Genomic DNA, 11985 nt, shown 5'->3' on the forward strand with positions numbered 1-11985 from the left:
ACTGCCAGGGCTTCAGTGGGGGAGGAATATGGAGGAACCAAGAGGGGTGTGATGGCTGCACAGAGTGAAGGGGAGGGAGGTTCCAAATTTTCCTTAGAAGGGAAACCTTGCGCTGAAGTGGGGATTCGATATTACATGATGGCAACATCTGTGCTGGTTTCACCAATTCTGGTATCCCCGAGGGATGAACTGGTGTGACACCACAGGACAGAAGTTGCAGTCACTTTCAGGACTTAAGGAAGGTGAAACCTTTCAGCTTAGTCCCCTGTGAGCCAATCAGGGGCCAATTCTAGACAGGCTCAGAACCTGCATCCGTCCAATGTGGTTTCATTCTGTTCCAGTCAAGCTCCTGTGGACTCCAGCTGGGCAAAAGGGACCTCAGATCTAGTCATATCTAGTCATCACAGCTTCCGTAGGTCACCATGAGGCAGGTAATAGCCCAGGCGTCGTCACTGGACCTCATAGTTGCTCTCCTTCCTCCGTCAGCAGACAGTGACTTGTGAGATGAGGAGAGCTCATCAGAATGGTCCAGTCAGCTGCCCAGTATGGGAGACTCCAGGGGAAGGAGATGCCAAAGCCACAGAGACCCGATGCCTCCTGTGTCTCCCTCTTCCTTTTTTCCACTTAATTTTCACCCTCAGTCCTTCTTTTCCTTTCCTTTTCCCTCGTTCGGCTCTCTCTCTCTCTCTTTCCCCTACATGTTCTAGCTTAATTGAGGTATTCACGATATACAGAAAACTGCATATATTTAAAGTGAACAATTTGATACATTTTGATTATAACTTATTGAACCATCACCACAATGAAGAAAAGGAACACTATCTTCCCCAAATTTCCTCATGCACATTTTAATTCCTCATTCCCTGCCGTTTGCAAACACATTCTCATTCCCAGAGACGAGTGATCTGGTATATGTCCCTATAGATTTTCCTGCATTTTACAAAAATGTTTATAAATGGGATCATATACTATGTACTCATTTTTTACTGGCTTCTTTCACTCAGCATAATTATTTTGATATTTATGCTTGTCATTGCATGTACTATGAATTCATTCCTATCCCCAACCATTCCCTGGCAGCACTGTGCACACGCCCGAACACTTCCCATGTTGGTGTGAGAGCCAATAGTAAAGCTGCATCCCCAAAAGTAGGAATGCGCCTTGGTGCAACTCTGGGAGGGGTTGGTGGCAGCCTTGGAGCTGCACATGAACACTTTCCTGGATGGATGGAAAGCCCACCATGCCACTGCAGTCCCAAGGATTGGACAATGCTCAGAACCCATGAAGAAGCCCCACCCACCAAGTACAGAGGCTGGCATGAGCATAAGAAAAAGCAGCAGCAGATATACGTGCACATATCTGCTTTCGCAGGTGGCACAAATACCCATAGTAGTGTTGTGGTCTCACAACTGTGTACGTGCCTCCATGTGGTGGCAGCTCTGAGCCCAGTGGGAATGCTTTCCCAGCGAGTGGAACACCCACTGTACCCACGCAACTTCCAGCATTTGGGGTGGGATCAGAAACACAGCTCATGCTTTCCCCATAGCGGTAGCAGGTGGAATCTGCGACCTGATACTACCACAAATACACAGACAAGAGTTTAGTTCATCAAACAGCATAAGAAACTACAGTAACAATTCAGAGCAGAAAGAAATGACAAATCTCCAGAAACGAAACTTGAAGTCACAGAAATTTACAATCTAAATGACAGAGTTCAAAATAACTATCATAAAGAAACTCACCAAATTACAAGAGTGTTCAGACAGTTTGATGAACTCAAGAATAAAATTAATGAGGAAAAGGAATACTTCATCAAAGATACTGAAACTATTAAAAAAAAAAACAAGCAGAAATTCTGGATATGAATAACATAATTAAAAAGATAAAAAAGAATCTAGAATCCTTAAAAAATAGAGCTGATATTATGGATGAAAGAATTAGTGATTTAGAGGATCGAAAAATAGAAATTCTTCCAGTGGACGAGGAAAGAGAACTCTGATTTTTAAAAAAGGAATGAATTCTTGTAGAAATATACAACTCAATTATAAAAGCAACATAAGAATTATATGTATTTCAGAGGGAGAAAAGAGGGAGAGAGGAGCAGAGAGATTGTTAAAAGAAATAATAGTTGAGAACTTCCCAAACCTGGGGAAGAACCGGACCTACAAGTACATGAAGCCAAGAGAAAGCCTAATAACATCAATGCTAAAAGAGCTTCTCCAAGGCATATAATAGTAAAATTGGTAAAAGCCAATGACAAAAAAAAATATTAAGGGAAGCAAGACAGAAGAAAATAACCTACAAAGGAAGCCCTATCAGGCTTTCAGCATATTTCTTGGCAGAAACTTTAAAAGCAAGGAAAGAATGGAATGATATATTACAAATACAGAAAGGCAAAAACTTTCAGCCAAGAATACGCTATCCAGTGAAATGATGCTTATGATACAATGGAGAAATAAAAGTTTTCCCAGATAAACAAAGTCTGAGGGAGTTCATCGCCACTAGATCTCCCATACAAGCAATGATCACGAACGTCCTCATACCAGAAATAAAAAGATGGCAAATGTCTACAAAGTTTTGAGCAAAAAGATAAATAGACAGACAAAATCAGAAAGCTACAGCTTTGTTTCACAACAGGGTAACAAATACTTAATTATAACTTAAAATAAGAAGGGAAGGAAAGCTTCAAAAGTAACTATAAACACTTCAACTTAGTCACAAACGTACAACACAAAAATGAATAACTTGTGACAACAATAACTCAGAAGGAGAAGAGGAAAGAGATGGAACCTGCTTAGACTAATGGAGATAAGAGGCTATCAGAAGATGTACTATCTCATCTATGAGATCTTCATACAAACCTTACAGTAACCAGCAAAGAAAAAGTCAGAACACAGGCATAGATCATAAAAAAAGAGAAACCCTCCACAGAAAACCCCCAAAATGAAATGGTAGTTAGAAACACAAAGGAAGAGAAACAATGGAAATATAGATTAGGTGGGATTAAGCCCTCATGTATCAATAATCACTTTAAATGTAAATCGATTGAATTCTCCAATCAACAGACACAGAGAGGTGAGGTGGATTAGAAAACAAGACCCAACAATACGCTGCCTCCAGGAAACACATCTCAGCTCTAAAAACAAACAGGCTCAGAATGAAGGGATGGGAGACAATACTCCAAGCAAATGGCAAATAAAAGAAAGTAGGTGTTGCCATACTTATATCAGAAAAAGCAGACTTCAAGAAAAAAAAAGACTACGAGAGACAAAGAGGGGCGGTATATAATGATAAAGGGGACTTTCCACCAAGAGGACATAACATTTATAAAGATGTATGCACCTAACACAGCAGCACAAAAGAATATAAAGCAACTATTAATAGACCCACAGGGAGAAATTAACAGCAACACAATAATAGCAGGGGAACTGAACATCCCACATACATCCATGGATAGATCATGCAGAGAAAGGCAAAAAGTCAATAGTGGAATTAAATGAAACATATGATCAGATGAACTTAATCGATATACATAGAGCATACCCTCCCAAAACAGCAAAATACACATTCTTCTTAAGTGTACATGGAACATTCTCAACGATAGACCATATGTTGTGAAACAAGGCAAGCCTGAATAAATTTAAGATTAAAATCATAACAAGCTTCTTTTCTGACCACAATGCTATGACACTTGAAATCAACTACAAGAAAAAAGACGGGGAAGTCACAAATATGTGGAAACTAAAGAACACATGACTGAAGAACCATTGGATCAATGAACAAATCAAAGGAGAAATAAAAAAATACCTGAAGAAAAACGAAAATGAAAAGACAACAAAACAACTCTTATGGGATGCGCCAAAAGCAGTTCTAAAAAGGAAATTCATAGCAATACAAGCACAGCTCAACAAAAAAGAAAAATACCAAATAAGTAACCTTAAACTACACCTAATAGAACCAGAAAATGAAGAATAAATGAAGCCCCAAGTCAGCAGAATGAGGGAAATAATAAAAATTAGAGCAGAATTAAATGAAATAGAGACTGAAAAATACTGTAGAAAGGATCAATGAAACAAAGAGCTGGTTCTTTGAGAAGACTGAAACAAAACTGACAGACCCTTAGCCAGACTCACTAAGGAAAAAAGAGAGAAGGCTCAAAGACATAAAATTAGAAATGAAAGATGAGAAATTACAACAGATACCACAGAAAACGAAAGGACAATAATAAAATACACTGAACAACTTACATACCACCAAATTGAATAACCTAAAAGAAATAGATAAATTCTTAGATTCACACAAACTCCCAAACCGAATCAAGAAGAAATACTGAAAATGAACAGATCAATCACAAGTAAAGGGAACGAAATTCTCATCAAAAACCTCCCAAATAACAAAAGTCCAGGACCAGATGTCTTCTCTGGAGAATTCTACCATATATTCAAACAAGATTTAATACCTATGTTTCTCAAACTATTCCAAACAGTTGAAGAAGATGGAACACTTCCTAATTCATTCTATGAGGCCAACATCACCATGACAGCAAAAGCAGGCAAGGATAGCACAAAGAAGAAATATTACAGGCCGATATCGCTGATGAACACAGAAGCAAAAATACTCAGCTAAATATCAACAAATCGAACACAGCAATATATTAAAAGGATCATATACCATGATCAAGTGGAATTTATACCAGGGATACAGGGATGGTTCAACATCGGCAAATCAATCAATGTGATACACCACATTAACAAAATGAGGAATAAAAATCATATGAACCTCTCCACAGATGCAGAGAAAGGATTTGACAAGATCCAACATCCATTTATGATAAAAACTCTCAATAAAATGGGTATAGAAGGAACGTACCTCAACAGTATAAAGGCCATATATCTCAAACCCACAGCCAACATCATACTTAATGGTGAAAAACTTAAAGCCATTCCTCTGAGAACAGGAAGAAGACAAAGGTGCCCACTCTCGCCACTCCCATTTAACATAGTACTGGAGGTTTTGGCCAGAGCAATGAGGCTGGAAAAAGAAATAAAAGGAATCCAAATTGGAAAGGAAGAAATGAAACTCTTGCTGTTTGCAGATGACATGATTGTAAATATAGAAAACCCTAAAGAATCCATCAGAAAACTATTAGAAATAATCAACAACTACAGCAAAGTTGCAGTGTACAAAATCAACTTACAAATATCAGTTGCATTTCTATACTCTAATAATGACCTAACAGAAAGAGAACTCAAGAATACAATCCCACTTACAATTGCAACAAAAAGAAAAAAAGTGTCTAGGGATAAATTTAACCAAAGAGTTTAAAGACCTATACAATGAAAACTATAAGACATTATTGCAAGAAATCAGTGATGACCTGAAGTAATGGGAAGATATTCCATGCACATGGATTGGAAGAATAAAGACAGTTAAAATGTCCATATTACCTAAAGTAATCTACAGATTCAATGCAATCCCAATCAGAATCCCAATGACATTCTTCATAGAAATAGAAAACAGAATCCTAAAATGTATACGGAATAACAAAAGACCTTGAACAGGCAAAGCAATCCTGAGAAGAAAGAAAAAAGCTGGAGGCATCACAATCCTAACTTGAAAATATATTACATAGCCATAGTAATCAAAATGGTATGGTGTTGGCACAAAAGCAGACTCATAAATCAATGGAACAGAACTGAAAGCCCAGACAGAAAACCACACATCTGTGCTCAGTTAATCTCTGACAAAGGAGTCAAGATCATACAATGGAGAAAGGAATGTCTCTTCAATAAATGCTGTTGGGAAAACTGGACAGCCACATGCAAAAGAATGAAAGTAGATCATTATCTTCCGCCATACACAAAAATTAACTTGAAATGGATAAAAGACTTGACTGTAACACTTGAAACCATAAAACTCCTAGAAGAATATATACACAGTACAGTTTTTGACATCGGTCTTAGTAGCATATTTTACAATACCATGTCTACTCAGGCAAGAGAAAGAAAAGAAAAAATATACAAATGGGACTAAAAGCCTTCTGCAAGGTAAAGGAAACAATGAACAAAACAAAAAGCCAGTGCCGGTCCCGTGGCTTAGTAGTTAAGTGCACGCGAACTGCTACTGGCTGCCCAGGTTCGGATCCGAGACGCGCACAGACGCACCACTTGTTCGGCCATGCTGAGGTCGCATCCCACATACAGCAACTAGAAGGATGTACAACTATGACATACAACTATCAACTGGGACTTTGGGGGGGAAAATAAAAGAGAAGGATTGGCAATAGATGTTAGCTCAGAGCCAGTCTTCCTCAGAAAATAAGAGGAGGATTAGCACAGATGTTAGCTCATGGCTGATCTTCCTCACAAAAAAAAAAAAAAAACGAAAAAACAACCCACTAACTGGGAGAAAATATTTGCAAATCATATATCTGACAAGGGGTTAATCTCAAAAATATATAAAAAACTCATACAACCCAACAACAAAAAAACAGATAATCCAATCTAAAAATGGGCAGAGAATATGAACAGACATTTTTCCAAAGAAGATATACATAAGGCCAACAGACACATGAAAAGATGTATATCATCACTAATTATTAGGGATATTCAAATCAAAACTACAATTAGAGATCACCTTACACCTGTCAGAATGGCTATAAATCCCAAGACAAAAAATAACAAATGTTGGATAGGATAATGAGAAAAGGTCACCCTCACACACTGCTGGTGGGAATGCAAACTGCTGCAGCCACCAGGGAAAACAGTATGGAGATTTCTCAAAAAATTAAAAATAGAAATACCATACATTCCAGCTATGCCACTACTGGGTATTTATCCAAAGAAACTGAAATCAACAATTGAAAGAGATTTATGCACCCCTGTGTTCACTGCGGCATTATTCACAATAGGCAAGCAGTGGAAGCAATCCAAGTGCCCTGCTACAGACGAACAGATAAAGAAAATGTGGTATGTATTATATACAATGGAATACTACTCAGCCCTACCATGGGCTGAGGTTTCCTGCAGGTTTACCTGGCTTCTCAGTCAAGGCATCATCTCTGTTGGGAGAATATTCTGGAATTGAATGAAATGGAGAATGCATGTGAGTGTGTTTCACTCTTTTTAACAAAACTTTTTAGACACAGAAAAATAAAGGGAGCAGTCTCATAAACACCCATCATCTAAATTTAACAATGTATATTCCATCTAATTAAAACAATATTGCATCAATGTATAAATTATTAACACTTTCCAACCTTGATGCATCCCATGTTTTCAATGAAATATTAAAGTCAAGTAGACATCATGATGTTTCACCCCATTTTAGCTTCCATCTCTAAAAAGTGAGCACACTTTGCTACAAAATACAAGACCATTATCACAGAACAAAAGTGTAATAAATTAAACCAAATTCATACCTCTGGGCACAGAGGACTGAATTTGGGCTGAACTTTCTTATGACAGCTGGCGGCAGAATGGATCATCACAGGTGGCAAGCCTACGGGATCTCTCTAAATTTGTAAAATCCAACTCAAAAGTGTTCTTCCGTGCCTAGAAACACATCATCCCCTTCTCCATTTCTATTTGCTTAATATTCATTTTCTAGGATTAACCTACAATGTAATTTCCTGCAGGAACTCTTCTCTGATTTCCGCCTGCAAGCATGAGTGTGTTCACATCAAATAATTGATAAGATTCAATTCTCTATTCTTGTTATTGCCCGCTACAACATAAACTCTAAGAGGAGGACACAAAACACCCAGTGGGCATGGGGGCAGAGGTGCAGGTCCCCCAACTTATACCTCTACCCAGACAACCTCTTAGAGGTTTGCTGTCTGATATGGAGCAGCAACAAGTCTCTTTTTGAATTAAAATTAATTTTAGTTAAATAAAATAAAAATTCTAGTACCTCAGTAACATTAAAAATCAGTAACAATAAAAACCAGTCCCAACACCATTCTTCGAGTACTCAACAGCCACATGCGGCTGTGCACTGGACAGCACAGATATAGAACATTGCATCACTGCAGAAAGTTCTAGCCCATTGGTGCTCATCTACAGCAGGACTTGGCAAACTATAGCCTGTGGATCAGAAACTACATCCACCCACAAACCTGTAAGTCTGCTTCACACACAGCTGGAGGCCATCACTGACGATCTGGCCAAGTTGCTGTCAGTGCAGAGATAAGGAAACAAAAGTCCAGAGAGGGGAGGTGACTATCTTTAAGTCACAGAGCTGTCTAGGAGAAGGTTGAGGGCCTCCTATATTACACTGGTTTCCTTTTCTCTCTCTCAATGGTGGGTAAAGACTAGGGGACTAAGCCACCTCCTGCCAGCTTGAGAAAGTTCAATGCTCTCTAAGCCCCAGGCATCAAGAGTCCCCGGAAAGGCCTCACTTTCTTTCTCAATGACCAGGGAGCCTTATCATCCCCAAGGACACTCTTCCTATCCAGGGTCAAGTTCTGCAGCTGTGTCATATTCTAGATCACCCGCAGGATTTCCTCATAGATGGCAACTCTGTCCAGTCTCTGGACCGAGGTGGCAAGGCACACAGGGAGTCTGCTCCAATGTGGTTACTGTGGGGGACAGACCTGGAGGGGCACAAGTGATCAACAAGGGTGTCTGGAATTCTACCCTGATTCTAGATTCCCTGCTTCAGGGTTCTGTCCAAGAGAACTTTCTGCAATAATGTAAACATTTGTCTGCACTACCAAATACACTCATTATTAGCCCCATGTTGTTATCAAGCACTTAAAATGTGGCTACTGTGTGTGAGTGAGGAACTGAATTTCTCATATAATTTCATTTAAAGTAATTAATTTATAAATAAATAACCACAGGGAGAACATTTTTGAAACTTTGGAGTAAGGACTTCTGCAAATGCATGACAACAATGAGAACACTGGTAAAAATGGTCAAAATCAACTTTTCAGAAATCTAGAAATTAATCAACGGCTTGTAAGAATCTGAGGAGGGTTTAGTGAAGAAACATGGTGGACTCTTGATAAAGGGAGCCAACTTTGTGGCACTATAACTTGCACTATTCCCATCCTGCTCTCACAATATCCTCCATAACTTTGAAAACGATCATTCTCAGAACTATAGTGGCTGAGACATCCAGCAGCCCAGCAGCCATAATGGGTTTGGAGCTCTCAAAAGACCCATCCCCACCGAACTCTCACTAGCTGACCTGCCTGGCAGCTCCCCGATAAAGCCCCATGTTCAGGGCTTGTCGTTACTTGACTCAGAGCTTGCCCATGGAGGAAAGGCCAACCCCAGGGCACTTGCTAAAAACAATCAGAGATAATTGATTTCTACTGTAGTTGCCTGAGGGCGTGATACCAGCTGAGGCAGGCAAGAGGTGAGCCAAAAACTTAGAAGAAAAATTGGGGGAATGTGATGTCCACAGGGGCCTTTGAAAAGCTGCAGTGTATTTGAGGGCATCTAGAAGGCCACAAGGGCTCAGGGCTATGGCACGCCCAGGAAAGACTTGAGAACATCTTAATCTCTCACCTCTAGTTGAAGGGTTGGCTTAATATCTGAAAACTTGATTATGTAATACACCATATTAATAGAATAAGGGCCAATACCACGCAATCTCAACCACATATACAGAAAACAATTTGACAAAATACAACGCCCTTCATGTCTAAAAAAGAAAACACTCAACAAATTAGGAATATAAAATAACTTTCTCAACCTATAAACAGCATCGATGAAAAACCCACGGCTAACACCATATTCGATGGTGAAAGACTGAAAATTTCCCCCTAAGACCAGGGACAAGACAATGATGTCTTCCCTTATCTCGTATGTTAATCACAGGTACAAAAGGTTCTAATGAGGGCAATTAGGCAAGAAAAAGGAATAAAAGTATCCCAGATTGGAAGGGAAGAGGTAAAACTATTTATTTTGCAGATGAGAAGATACTGTATATAGAAAAACCTTAAAAATACACTCCTCCCCACACACAATATGTGAACCATATCTCAATAGGTGTATAAATATTTTAAATTGCCCCATGTGCTTAATGGCTCCACTACTGGAGAGCACAGTTAGACTGCTGATATTTGTTGAAAGTCTCCAGAAGAGGAGAAGGAGGAGGATGCTGGAGGTTGGTGGCCTCAAATGTTAATGCTTTTCTCATCTCCTGAAAACCTATGGAAGGAGATGGTAGGATTAGCTGACAAGGATGTGGGGCAGAATGGGCACCATGTCAGTAACTTCCAGATCAAGGATGTGTCACTTGAGCTCAGAGTCATCAGCCACTAGCTCAGCCAATGCTTCCAATCTCCTCAAACTACATGAAGTCGGTGACCAGGCAGGAGTGGAATATGTCTCACAGCTGGCTGCCTCTGTAGAGCTTGGTGACCTAGAACAAACGCGAGGCAGAGTGGGTGAGATGGAGTTCTCCTGGGGATGCAGGGCGCCACTGGAGCCAGTGAAAGATCACAGAACTTGGGGCAAGGGAGACCTGACTTCAAATCCTGGCTCTGCCCCTAACTCACTGTGTGACCTTAGGCACAATACTCCCATTTCTGAGCTTCAGTTTACCCACGTGAGAAATGGGCAAGGCAGCTAGGACATCACCTCTGGACACTGAGAGAACCCAGACACGCAGGGAAAATGAAGGTTTGAAACAATCACGTAACAGATGTAAGTCAGGCGGAGGAATGACACTGCCCTCAGGGCAAGGAGAGACGGGAGAGGGGCGACCCCACCTGGTCCTGGGTGTCTCTCAGCAGGACGGTGTACTCCGAGGATGTGGGCTCCAGGTTGCTGAGGTTCCCGATGATGATGCAGAAATGTAGCTGGTGCTCTCTCTGGATGGATAAACTCTGGGCTGCAGAGCCTGGAGCCACCGAGAGGAAGAGCAGACAGGTGGAGGCTCTCCGCTCCCAGCACAAAGGCATGGTGGCCCACGGGATCAGTGTGGTGGGTGCAGACAGCGTCACAATGGTGGGTGCCCCATCCTTCTCAGGCCTGGTGAGAGAGGGATGTGGGGACTCTAGGGAGAGGTCCTGAAACCTCTGGGGGTGTGGGCCAGAACTGGAAGGAGGAAATGGGAGGACAGTGGGGAGACAAGGAGGGGTGGTCACACAATTGGTCATAAGGGGCAAATGCTGAGGGGAGGGTCTCACCTGAGGGAGACCAGTCTGCAACTCGAGTAGAATGGGCCCAGGTTGCTCTTCTTGAACAAAGATCCAGCTGGGGAGGATGGAGGAGGAGGATGAGCAGGAGGGACAGGGGTTGGGGGAGGGGCTGGGTGGGATTTAACCCACCAGGAGCTGCTGGGACCAGGGCCTCACCAGGCTCTGCAGGACCCTCTCAGTGGAGTTGAACGTGGCTGAGCTGTTGCTCCTGTCTGATGAATACCAGAGGGTGGAGATGGTGACGTTGACTGTGAGGGTCTTCAGGTTGTGCCGCAAAGCTGCAATATGAGAGGGAAAGTCATGGCCATCACTGAGAGCTAGCCTGATACCAGACCAGAGTCCTGCACTCATTAAGATCTGTCGTCTTCTGTCCCAGTGGCACCAGCACCCACCCATGTGGTCACCCAAGTCAGAACCAGCATATCTGCTCAGCTCCTCCTTCCTCCCAGTAACACCATTTCCAGTTGCACACTGGCCCTCACATACACTCCATCCCTGTCCGAGCTCAGGCCTTAACTACCTTCACCCTGACCAAAACCTCAGCAGGCTCACTGGATGCTCTATCTAAAGCATGTTCTACATGGACCACTAGAAGAATCTTTCTGAAATGAATACCTCACTAAGGCCACCACTGCTCTAGTACCACCCATGGCTCCCTATGGCCTTCAGTGTTTAGTTCAACCTTCCTGACCTGGGACTCAAGACTCTACTCAATCTGGCTCCTGCTGACCTTTCAGTCTCATTTTATCCATCTACTGCGGGTTAAAGTTCATGCTTCACGCAACCCAAATTCGTTTCAATTCTCCCCTTACGCCACGTTGTTTCTGTCT

General features: G+C 41.5%; 1 long non-coding RNA gene across 2 annotated transcripts in view; it reads right to left on the reverse strand.

The window, feature by feature from the left end:
- Nucleotides 1-11677, reverse strand: part of LOC131401760 (uncharacterized) — a 79817-nt gene extending 68140 nt beyond the window's left edge. Inside the window, exons 1-2 of one of the 2 annotated variants that reach the window (XR_009217941.1) lie at nucleotides 11312-11677; nucleotides 10724-10985 (exon numbers count right to left, since the gene is read on the reverse strand). This is a non-coding gene — a long non-coding RNA (uncharacterized LOC131401760). Of the gene's footprint in view, nucleotides 1-10723; nucleotides 10986-11143; nucleotides 11201-11311 lie in introns of those variants that run through there. The other variant, XR_009217940.1, reaches the window with a different exon arrangement.
- Nucleotides 11678-11985: the final 308 nt, after the last annotated feature.

The sequence above is a fragment of the Diceros bicornis genome (genome assembly GCF_020826845.1).
Source record: "Diceros bicornis minor isolate mBicDic1 chromosome 13 unlocalized genomic scaffold, mDicBic1.mat.cur SUPER_13_unloc_1, whole genome shotgun sequence".
Taxonomy (NCBI): domain Eukaryota; kingdom Metazoa; phylum Chordata; class Mammalia; order Perissodactyla; family Rhinocerotidae; genus Diceros; species Diceros bicornis.